The sequence below is a fragment of the Macaca thibetana genome, chromosome 1, assembly GCF_024542745.1.
Source record: "Macaca thibetana thibetana isolate TM-01 chromosome 1, ASM2454274v1, whole genome shotgun sequence".
In the NCBI taxonomy this organism is placed as follows: domain Eukaryota; kingdom Metazoa; phylum Chordata; class Mammalia; order Primates; family Cercopithecidae; genus Macaca; species Macaca thibetana.
In genome coordinates, this window is record NC_065578.1 from 103,472,959 (window position 1) to 103,484,781 (window position 11,823).

The 11,823-nt window shown below is 35.0% G+C and overlaps 1 long non-coding RNA gene across 1 annotated transcript; it reads left to right on the forward strand.

Annotated features, from left to right (window-relative positions):
* The first annotated feature begins 5,332 nt into the window (after nt 1-5,332).
* LOC126943874 (uncharacterized) lies at nt 5,333-7,819 on the forward strand. The gene is made up of 3 exons (XR_007721878.1): nt 5,333-5,437; nt 6,750-6,870; nt 7,668-7,819. It is a non-coding gene; the product is annotated as an uncharacterized LOC126943874 (long non-coding RNA).
* The last annotated feature ends 4,004 nt before the right edge of the window (nt 7,820-11,823 follow it).

Consider the following 11,823-nt stretch of genomic DNA (forward strand, 5'->3'; position numbering starts at 1 on the left):
TTGTTTTTTTTGCTACTTTTAATGCAAAATTCAGTTTTTCTTTTCTTTTTCTTTTTCATTTTTTAAATTTTTTTTTTTTTGATGGACTTGCTTTGTCATCCAGGCTGAAGTGCAGTGGCATGATCTGGGCTCTCAGCTCGCAGCTCACTGCAAACTCCACCTCCTGGGCTCAAACAATCCTCCGACCTCAGTCTCCTGAGCAGCTGGGACCACAGGGGTTGACCACACCTGGCTTTTTTTTTTTTTTTTTTTTTTTTTTGAGAAGGAGTCTCAGTCTGTCACCAGGGTGGAGTGCAGTGGCACAGTCTTGGCTCGCTGCAGCCTCTGCCTCCTGGGTTCAAGCAATTCTCTTGCCTTAGCCTCCCAAGTAGCTGGGACTACAGGCACCCACCAACCTACCTAGCTAATTTTTGTATTTTTAGTAGGGACGGATTTCACCATGTTGGCCAGGATGGTCTCGATCTCCTCACTTTGTTATCTGCCTGCCTCGGCCTCCCAAAGTGCTAGGATTACAGGGGTGGGCCACTGAGCCCAGCAGGCTATTTTTTTTTGTTTTGTTTTTTGTTTTTTGAAGGGGTTTCAAAATTCAGTTTTCTATAGCCCTTTATATTTATTTTGTTTAGATTTAGGTTTATAAGAAATCTATTTCCACCAACAGACACCTTTCCAAATACCTTGAAAGTAAATTTGTCACAGTGTCAATGTATATTCTCTAGTAATAACAGACTTCCAAGATGAACAGAATGTCATAGGCAGGCTTGATCTCCAGTTTCACTGGCATGCGCTTTTCTTTCTTAGACTGGGGAGAAGGTGATTAGTTGACATTTTGAACAAGAGGACTTCTTGTTAATAATAAAGATAAGAGTAGGAAATTGTGTGAATATAAGTAAATTGTATGAAAATGTGTTTGCAGTGACACATTTGGATGATTATAGCAACTGATAAATTATTATCATCACAGCTCTCATTTATCTTTAACAAAATGGTAATATCTCCAAGCTCAATTTTAGACCCATTATTTTGGCTTCCAGAAAATAAATCATTTAAGAATCAATGCTTAGTTCTGGTTCTATCTATCAGCCTGATAAAATAATATGAAACTACGGTTTAAGATCAATAGACCAAAATACAAATGTGTGTGCGCACATGTGTGTGTTTGTGCAGGTATGAATGTGCATGTGTGATAGAATGGAATGGTCTGATACCTTTATTCCTTTCATTCTGTCTCATTTTCACCGGTAAGGAGGAGGTTTTTCATCATAATGACTTACTATGTTATTCCATGTGGCAGTATATATCATAAATGCTATACTGTAAGTATAAGAATCTACCATAGTCCTTCTAAGATGGAGCCAGAAACAGGTTTTATCAAACAAGAAAGTAAGAGTTAAATGATTCCTCTAAACTGAAAAGAGGTTGGAGGCTCTGAGGAAGCATATAGTTAGAAAAAGAGAGAGCGGGCCGGGCGTGGTGACCCACGCCTGTAATCCCAGCACTTTGGGAGGCCAAGGCTGGTGGATCACGAGGTGAAGAGATAGAAACCATCCTTGCCAACGTAGTGAATCCCCGTCTCTACTAAAAATACAAAAATTAGCCGAGCGTGGTGGTGGGCACCTGTAGTTCCAGCTACTCCAGAGGCTGAGGCAGGAGAATTGCTGGAACCTGGGAGGCGGAGGTTGCAGTGAGCCCAGTGAGCCAAGATTGCGCCACTGCACTCCAGCCTGGGCGACAGAGTGAGACTGCGTCTCAGAAAAAAAAAAAAAAAAAAAAAAAAAAAAAGTGGGGGGAAAGAAACAGATGATGTAATCACGGGACTCCATTCTCTCTGTTACAGTCATTGTTTCCAGGATAGCACATTAGTCCATTACCAGCTTCCGAAAAAGTTAATAAGAGGTTGATGGGACAGAAAGAGTTTCTCTTCCTTTAGGGTAGTGGGCTCTGTATAGGGTAAACATACACTCCAGATTTCCTAGGAATGTTCTGTTTTATACATCTTTTCTTGGAATAGTTATTAATAGCACCCATTTTCCATTTTCACTTTCACAGATGTCTTTCTTTGGCTATTAATAAATATAGTTATTTGGCTCACAAATCAGGTAAGCCTGAAGCGGCTAGTGTCCCTTTCTCTTGTTCAAATGAATTTAACTATCTGCAGAATAAAAACAATCTCTGAAAAATTATAAGGCAAAGAAATGTAAAGATACAGAATCCTCACATCATCCATAGCCTCTGAATTGATTTATATTTCAGGCCATACACCCTCTGGCTTGAGGCAATTAATAAGCCAATAATACCCGCTTTTTTTTTTTCTTAAACTTGCCCAAAAGACTTCTAATAACACATTTAGCATCTTAATTTTTTTTTCTGAGTTGTTACCTTTATCTAGTCTTCCATATTGTTTATATAGTGTTATATAAACGGAGACCATGTCATATTTCTCTTTTTATTTTTCACTAATGAAAGAAATATTCACTATTGAGTAGGTGCTCAGTAAATATTATTGAATGAATATAAGAATTGATGAGTGAGAGAATGAATGGTTTATGTGTTCAATAAGGGATCAACAAAATATAGCTTTCTTGGTAGATTAGTGCAATGATGGGATATAAACATATGTAGAAGACCCTCATTTGTTCAAGTCCTAAATTTCTAGAACTAAATTTACATATAACCTCTCTTCTCTCTCTCTTGACTAAAATCCCGAATGCAGCACCTGCATCTCCTGGGGAAGCAACTCTTTATGGGTCTCTTCTCTTTCTACAACTCTTATGACCACTGACGACTTTTACTCTGGACTGTGTTTGCAGAGGTGTTGCATACTAAACACCCATAGAAAATACGATGTGTCTCCCTCTAGAGCAGAGGACAAGTTTGTTTAATGACTAGTATAATTTATCGTTATAGGACAACAGTGGGGCAGAATCGTTTGGAGCTCATTACTTTAATTGAATTAAAATTTAGTTAAGTTTTAAAGGCTGAGTTTATTAGTTGACTCAGGCTACCATAACAAAATAGCACAGGCTAGGTGGTTTAAACAACAGACATTCATTTTCTCATGGTTTGAAAGCTAGAAACCCATGAGCAAGGTGCCAGCAAACTCAGCTTCTGGTGAGGACTCGCTTCCTAGTTTGTAGACAGCTACACTCTTTTGTCCCAACATGGCATTTCCTCTGTGCTTACACAGAGACCAAGATTTCTGATGTTTCTTTCTATTAAGCCTATCAGATTAGAGTCCCACCCTTGTGGCCGCATTTAATTTTAATTAGCACCCCAAAGGCCTTATTTCTAAATACAGTCACATTCGGGGTTAGGGCTTCAACATATAAATTTTGGAATACACGATTCAGTTCATAATGCCAGGATTCTCTAAACTTAGAGTTCTTCAACTAATGCAAACCTATTGCCTGCACAGCAGCCACTTAGGCACACCCATATCGCTCCTATAGGGTACAAGAAACAGGGAGAAACCGCATGCATATGACGATCATGCTGCTATCCCCTTGCTGTGCAGCGAGTGAGTAATAATGTCCTTTACCCTTTTGTGATCAATGAGTAGTGTGTCTTCTGCTAGCATACTTGAAACCACAGCAGACTAGTTTGCTAGCTTAGAAATACAGTCAACTCTTGGATAATACAGATGTTAGGGGCACAGTTAAAAATTGCATATAGCTTTTGGCTCCTCTAAAACTTAACTACTAGTAGCCTACTGTTGACTAGAAGCCTTACTAATAACATAAACAGTCAACATATTTTGTAAGTTATATATAGTATATACTGTATTCTTAAAGTAAGCTAAAAATGTTATTAGGAAAATTATAAGTGGAAATGGATCATCATAAACATCATCATCTTCATTGTCTTTACATTGAGCTTGCTGAGAAAGAATAAGAGGAGGAGTTGGTGGCACAATTTTTGCTTCAGATAAAGTAATTGTGTGCCTACTATGTGTTAGCCATTACATTAAACCCATTTTGAGCTTCTTTTAACTCATTTTCTTTACAAATTTAAATATTAATATGGTGAACGATACTTGAATTATTTACAATAAAGTTTAATAATTACTGGCAGCTCTCTATGTGCAGAACCGACTACCATATGCCATACATTCATAAAATATTCAATTAAAATGTCAGAAATAGTGATGGCTATGACACTTTCTTTAAGAAAACAACAAAGTTCTAATTCATACTATCTGTAAGAGAAAAAATATCTGATACTAAATAGATTTTCTAAAATTTTCAGTCTAAATCTCCTTTGAGTTTTATTCTTGAGATTATTTTTTCTTTTCTGAGGAAAAATTTAATGCAACAATTATCAAATTCAGTACAGAAAAAAATATCCTTATAATGCCTATATATTAAGCTACTTGATACAAAATAGCCATATGTTTGAAATGTGCAATTATTTTCTCAAAGAATCAATTCTTTTGGACTATCTTCTTGGTTCTCTTGACAAAGACCTTTAAACAATTGGCACTAAGAAGACTAGCCTATGTATTGGATGGATGGATAACAAAGAAAGAGGTATATATGAAAATTACTTCCTTGGAGTTACTGTGGAAGGCTCTTCTGGACTTACTGTGGAAGGATCTTCCTCTTGAGATAGTCAGTGCAATGCTATTAGCTGTTTCTACACTCTGGTTTAACTATGTATATTCCCTCTTTTTTAACCTATAAAAGCCAAACTAATTAACCTTTGGTTAGAACCGCATGCATGTGACTGTAATATGTGCCCCAGTAGTCCAACATTGTGAGCTGAGCTAAAAAACACTACCGTACCACAGCTCCATGTACGCATTCCCACTCCTGTTCATCAAAACAGAAGGAGCTTCTTACTAGTTCTTCTCCTAAAATCTATTTCACAAAAACTGGGCACTTCATATCTTTGTAGACTATTTCCTTTAAAACCCAGGCAGAAAAAAGAGCACCTAAATACCATTAGCTTTACTTTTCTATTCTATTTATGGAGACAAATCTAATAAATCAAGACTTTAATCAAGTCTGGACTTACAGACCAAAGCAAAAGTAACTTTGGATTCATAAAGTTCATAAATCAGCATAGACTCTCTGACCGTTGACCAGTATGGATCTAGTTCCTTCCTTCCTTCCTTCCTTCCTTCCTTCCTTCCTTCCTTCCTTCCTTCCTTCCTTCCTTCCTTCCTTTCCCCCCCTTTTTTTATACTAGGGAATTACTTTTCTTTCAAATAGAGAAAATTTAATTTGCAAGATGAAATTTTGAAATTAGAACTTTCAAAGTTACATCATCATTACATCATCAATGCAAATGTTTTGAGTGTCCTCAATAAAGTCTACACATTCTATTATTGTTTAACCTATTTTGTTTGAATAGGATGTTCTCTAAAATTTGAGTATTTATTGTAGGTGTGAGTTCAAGATAATTTGAAGGATCAGAATTCCAAGAAATGAAAGAATATTAGGTAATGGTAATTAAACTATTTGATACTAACCAAAACATATTTTCCCAGCATATCATGTGCTTCTCACTTTTCTTCAATTGTGCGCCTAATGTATAGTATTTCTAAAGTATTTTTAGCTCACCCCATGAGCTTTTGCTCTAAATATTAACTTATCGGGCTCTTACGTTTCACTCAAGGTACAAAATCCTGCTGTCTCTATCAAATATTTCACAGTTTTTTTTTTCTGTACATTATAATCAGTCTGCTTCTTCTATTCCTATAACTATCAGCCCGCTGAATTTACTTACTGAAATTTTATCTTTTCTTTTTTTTCTACTGCTCATTATATTTCATCTTGCCTCATTTGCTTTTTATTTGTAATTCTTTTTGGTTTCCCATGTTTTTCATCCTCTCTTTTGGTTCATTTTTCTGTTGTCTGTCACTCATACTAGTGCCTGCTTTGCTTTTAATTTCTTTATTGTATTAACCATGTGTTAGTCAGTTATTGCCAAAATAAGGATTGCATAACCAACCACCTCAAAACTCGGTAGCTTACAACAATCAATATTTATTTTTATCTCTAATGGTCTGCGTGTTTGTTGAAGTAGCTCAGCTTCTGCTTTTGAGTTAATTTCAAATCAGTTCCAATTGTTATTACATTGTTCATGGACAAGTAAGATATAGAGAACATAACCTTCTCTTGATGGTTCTAAGGAACAAAAGACAACAGGTCAAAATCTCTGATCACAACATAGCCATGAACATTCCATTGGCCAAAGCAGTAGGGTAGGGATCTATATAGTTCATCCTCCAAAAGAGGTGGAGTATCACTAACAAATAATCCAACCCATCACAGTCTCCTTTCTCTTTATTATTTTGCTCATTACAGTTTATTTTATTAGGTTGATGAAAACATGATATTTAGTTAATTCTTAAGCACTGGTGCTCATATCAAGTGATATTGCTTCAGTTTTTAGTTCCATCCAGCTTCTTCCAGTCCCATTAAGTTATATCTTGTTCAAAAGCTCTTTGTTGTGAGTTATTGGTCTCTAAATACTGTAAGTAGTTTGAACAAAAGGAAAATTAATTGGCTCATGTGATCCACAGAATAGTTTGCAATCAAACCATATGAAGGAAAGAATACAGCTGAATCTTAGGAAAAATGGGATTCAGCAACTAAGATGCTGCCAGCACTTTGTCTCTCATCTTTACTTCTTTTTGTGAGTTTTATTCTCTGTCACAGCTTACTTGCTTATTCAACTTGATTGAACATCAGGGAACTATCAAATATTCAACCCCAGAGAAAATCTGCATATATTTTTCTTCCTTCCAGTTTAAACAAATTAGAAAGGCCTGCTTGGGATTGGTGGCTACTGGAGCCTAACAGGGCATAAGGAAGAGAAAGCTTCAATGTGGATGAAGAAAGACTTCTGCAGGAGAAAAAAAAATGAGGGGTCTGTCAACATGTTTCATATCTCTTATGGTATCTTTGTCTCTGTTTTGTCTCATCTGTAAACATAACTCTAGATGGTTCTATCACATCTGCTCTTGGCCTGGTAATGAATATTGCTCACCTATATTGAACGCTGCTGTAGATAACATAATTGGTTTAACAGGAATTCATCACTAGTACACAGTTTCTGTATATAAATTAACATCTATATGACATAAAATCAGCCATTATTAACTCACTTTCTTTTAAGGTAATACAATAAAATTACTATACAATTTCTTAAGAGAATGTAAAATTTCATATGAATTCTGAGATGTCTAAATTTCCTTGACAGAAAAACTCCTCCATTCTATAAAAACTGAGTAGGGTTCCTTCTGTAAAGATAGATATCACGCTTTAGGGAGAAAAAAAGAAATCATACCATAAACTCAAGAACAGCATGACCCTCAAATTCTGAGTCTATCTTATTTGTTCTATTATACGTGTGAGAATTATACATTAATCTGACTGCTATTACCAGTGATAACCTCAATAATAGGTGCCTGAAAAGGGGGGAATGGCAAGTGCTTTGAATGAGCTGCAGAAAGCCTTTTAAGTGATAATGTGTGCTTAAAATACACCAAGGGAAAAATATAATCCTCAAAAAATAGAGGAGCTCCTTATAAGCAGTAAAATAAAATCCACTGTGGCCATTTTTGCTTCATGTGATAACCTGAATGTTATGAATAAATGTGACGCTGAGTTGAAATAATTTACCATCTGGTGGCTGACCGCACTGTCTTTTCCTTTTGTTGGCAGCTCAGCAAATAACTATTTTGAAACCCAAATGAAGAATTTTTCAGATAGGCTGCAAATGAGAGTCCTACTTATCAAACCTAAGAGAACTATGCTAAATGTACCCTCCGTTCTATATCACTCCCTAACAAACTCAGAAATCTAAATAAAAATGAAAATTATACATCATTAGATCTCCATCTGTGTGTGTGTGTTTCTACTCAGAATTGTATTTACTAGCTTACGTATTTGATTATATGGGAAAATGTTAATGATCACCCTGTAACAATGCTTTAATGAATTCCCAAATCATAAAATAGTTATTTCAAAAGCACAAACTAATTTCCAAGGTGAAATTGGTCATTAGTTGGTGCTCAGATGCTGTTATATAAATTATTTTGACAATTCAATTAAACACTTTTTTAGTAAGTGCCATTATTTGCACAGTGCTACATGAAAGATAACTTAAAAGCAATTCCATCTAAACCCACAAAAGTTTGCATTTTTCATCTGAAGATTAGATATATAGCCAAATATTTATATCAAAAGGAAGCGTACATGTTATTAAAATACAACTTTATGCCAAGACCTTAAAGATTATGACAAAATTAGGATCACAACTAATTTTGAACCTCTGGGAAGGCTTTTTAAAGCAAGAAAATGGAGACTAAAGAATTGCTAGTAGATTGATGAGTAGGTATGAGGACAAAATAATTACTATAGGAGAAATTTATCTAATATATTCTCTACTTAATCAGTGTTAGTTAAGTCTAAATCCAGATTCCCAGGAAATGTAAGTGAAGAAGTGGAGTTAGTAATAACCATGTTTATTGTTTGACAATAAATGATATTTGTACTGTTGACAACTCCTCACACAAAAATTTTGTTGAAGAATAGTTAACAGTGCAAATTTCTTGAATTACAGATTTCGTGTAAGGTAAGTGCTAGACAATGAGTTAGAGTCATGTAAGAAGCAATGATATAGAGGGCTTCAACTATCATTCTAATAATATTGTATCATATTAAATAGATAGTGAGGTGCTTTGAAGTTTTCTGGGAAAGAACAAAGTAGTCAGTGTTGTTTTAAGTGGATTAATGTGTCCATAGGTTATAGAATGGATTTTAAAGGAGAAACTTAGAGTCAGAAAGATTAGTTAAGAGAATTTGCAATCATCTTTTAGACAGGTTGTTCACAAATATGCTGCCTCTATTTTTTCTGAGAATGTGATAACATTCCATATTTCTGCCCATTTAAAGCCAGAGTAGCAGGTGACTTGTTTTGGGGGGCGGGGAACATTTGGGCAGAATATTTAGAATCAGACCATTGCCATTTCATGAAGCGGCTGCCCCATCAGCATCAATTCATCAGAACCCTCCTTTGATTTACACTTGATATGTAGCATGAGTAAGGAATCAATCTTCTACAGAATTAAACCATTGAGACTTAGGTGTTTGATTTCATTGCTTTATAATCTGACCTATATTGACAGATCAAAATAAAGTGTGTGGGGGGGTGATACGTTTTAGAACTATGTTCCCACCAAATCCCATATTGAAATGTAATCCCCAGAGTTCAAGTGGGGCCTGGTTCAAGGTCATAACCAGGATCTGGATCAAGAAGGTGTATCTCTCATGAATGGCTTAGCGCCATCCCCTGGTGATGAGTAACTTCACATTTGATGTGGTTGTTTACAAGTGTGTGGCACCTCCTCCCACTCTCTCTTGCACCTGCTTTCACCATGTGAAATGCCTTCCTCCCCGTCATCTTCCATCATGATTGGAAACTTCCTGAGGAATCATGCTTTCTGTAAAGCATGCAGAACTGTGAGTAAATTCAACTTCTTTTCTTTATAAATTTTGCAATCTCAGGTATTTCTTTATAGCAATGCAAGCATGGCCTAATGCAAACGGTAAGTAGGAGTTGGACTAGCATTGATTTACGCAAAAAGAAATGTAAAGATAGATAATGAGACTGTTATTATATGAATATGATATTGCCTAGGTTGATATAATTCTATTCTTTGGGATTCTAGCTATCCTTTAATTTTGTAACACTTGGCTCTAAGGCCCTGCTAGGTTTCCATGAGATATCTAGTATCATTTTATTGTTTTATTTACGATGATACCATATCATACCTGGAAACATAAATCATACAACATATAGAAAAGGCAAAAGCAAATGGGACATTAAGGTCATCAAAGAAAACTTTGAAAAAACTGAAAAGCATGATTTCTAATAATTATATTCTTCCTAAAATTTTTCTGACTCCTTATTGTTTTTAATAGGTGGAGTTAAGGTACCAGCTTCATCAGAAACACCTGCAGTCTTAATAGAAATGTAAATTCCTGAGTCCCACCCAATACACATAAAAGTATTATGATCTCTGGTTGTAAATGGAGCACAGAAATCTGCACTATCCATGAACATTTCAGAAAAATGCAATGCCACATTAAGTTTTAAGAACTACTACTCATGTTAACATACTCTCTTTTCTTTAAATTCTTAAAGCATCATTTTTTGCTTTCGTCATTTTTTACAACCCTTAACATGATATTCTTAATTTTAGTAATTTATGTATCGGATATTTTAGTAGAGTTTATGTGCCCAAGAGTCATTAATTATCTACATCTTTTATTCTTCACAGTGTGAGGCATAGTTATTTCATAGTACAAGTTAAAAAAAAATAATTATATGGTTCATTGATCTTAGTCACAAAAAAAAAAAAAAAAGCAGAGATTTGGTAAATGACATTGAATATTTTATGGAAACCTGATAGGGCCTCAGGGGCAGAAAACTAGCAACAATACCCAATCACAACATAGAAGTTCTTCTAGGGAAACACGACCATTCTTGTCACTGCAATAGCGTTTGGCAATTTATAGCAAGAATTCTGCAACTTCCACACTTGCAAGATTGGTACCTTTAACAGCATGCTTATCCGCTTTTGATTAGAATATTACTGCTAAACAATACCACTGAACTGAGATCTAGTTTATCAATGTCCTCTATTCAATACAAATCCTTTAAATTCTCTGGACTCTAATGTTTTTCTTTGTAAAATAAAGATCTCAAGCCACAGCATCTGTAAGATATTTTTGCTCCACAAATTCTTTAATTCTTTCCTTTCCAGTGGAAAAGTTAATGTTTCAATGACAAAAAAGATTCTTGTTTACATATGCATTTGAATTCTCTAGGCATTAACTAATATTCTCTCCATTTCAGCCTATGAATCATATTATTGTCAGTGTAGTACACGTGAAATACAGGACATAAAATAGGCAATATTAAGGGGAGGAAAAACAAGTCACTGAGGATTCTTTATTAAGAAATCAAATTTTTGTTATTTAAATTGATCCCAAACTCCCTGAAATATCACACGTCTGGAGTGTGAGTGATATTTTAAAAATAATATTAGTCTTTCATCCTTTGTGATATTCCTTACATTCAAATTTCTGTCTTCTCTTTTCTTGCCTTTCAGGACCAACTGAAAGCCCTTTCTACAGGGCATAACACATCTTAAGCATGTTATGTAGCATATGATTTGTAACCACAGTGTTCAAGAGCCTTCCCTGTTGCTTACTGGTTATAGGTTTACCTTTTGACCTTATGTAATCTTTCATGTAATGTCAAATTGGCCAATGGGGAGAAGGTTAGTGACCTCATCAACAATATAAAGTGGCCAAGCCAGTTCCCTGTAACCTCAAATGAATAAGATAAAAAGGGGGCAAGTGCATAAAATGGCAATATGAGTAACTACTTTTTTTAAATAAAAACCATGGGCATGAATAAAAATATTTTATAACATCATGGTTTATGCATTATTGCAATATTTATTTTTGCTGTAGCATTATTTGCTAAAACAATTCTGAGCTTCATATTCATGAAAACGGGAGAAAGCGCAAACTAGACAAATTTTTTGTGTTAAGATATATTAAAGGGAAATCATTAAATAATTCATAATTTAATATTGGTAGAATAAAATATCAGCGAAGGAGATGACAGTTTTTAATGAAATAATGATATCTAATGAGATTTCTAGCTACTCATCTTCACTTTCTAGATAAAGTACATTTTTTAAAAAGCTATTACTATCACAATTTTCCAGCAGTGATTCTTCATTATCTATGGCTCTTTTCTCCCTGCTAACCTGAATCAGTGACTATTCCAGCTCAGATCAAC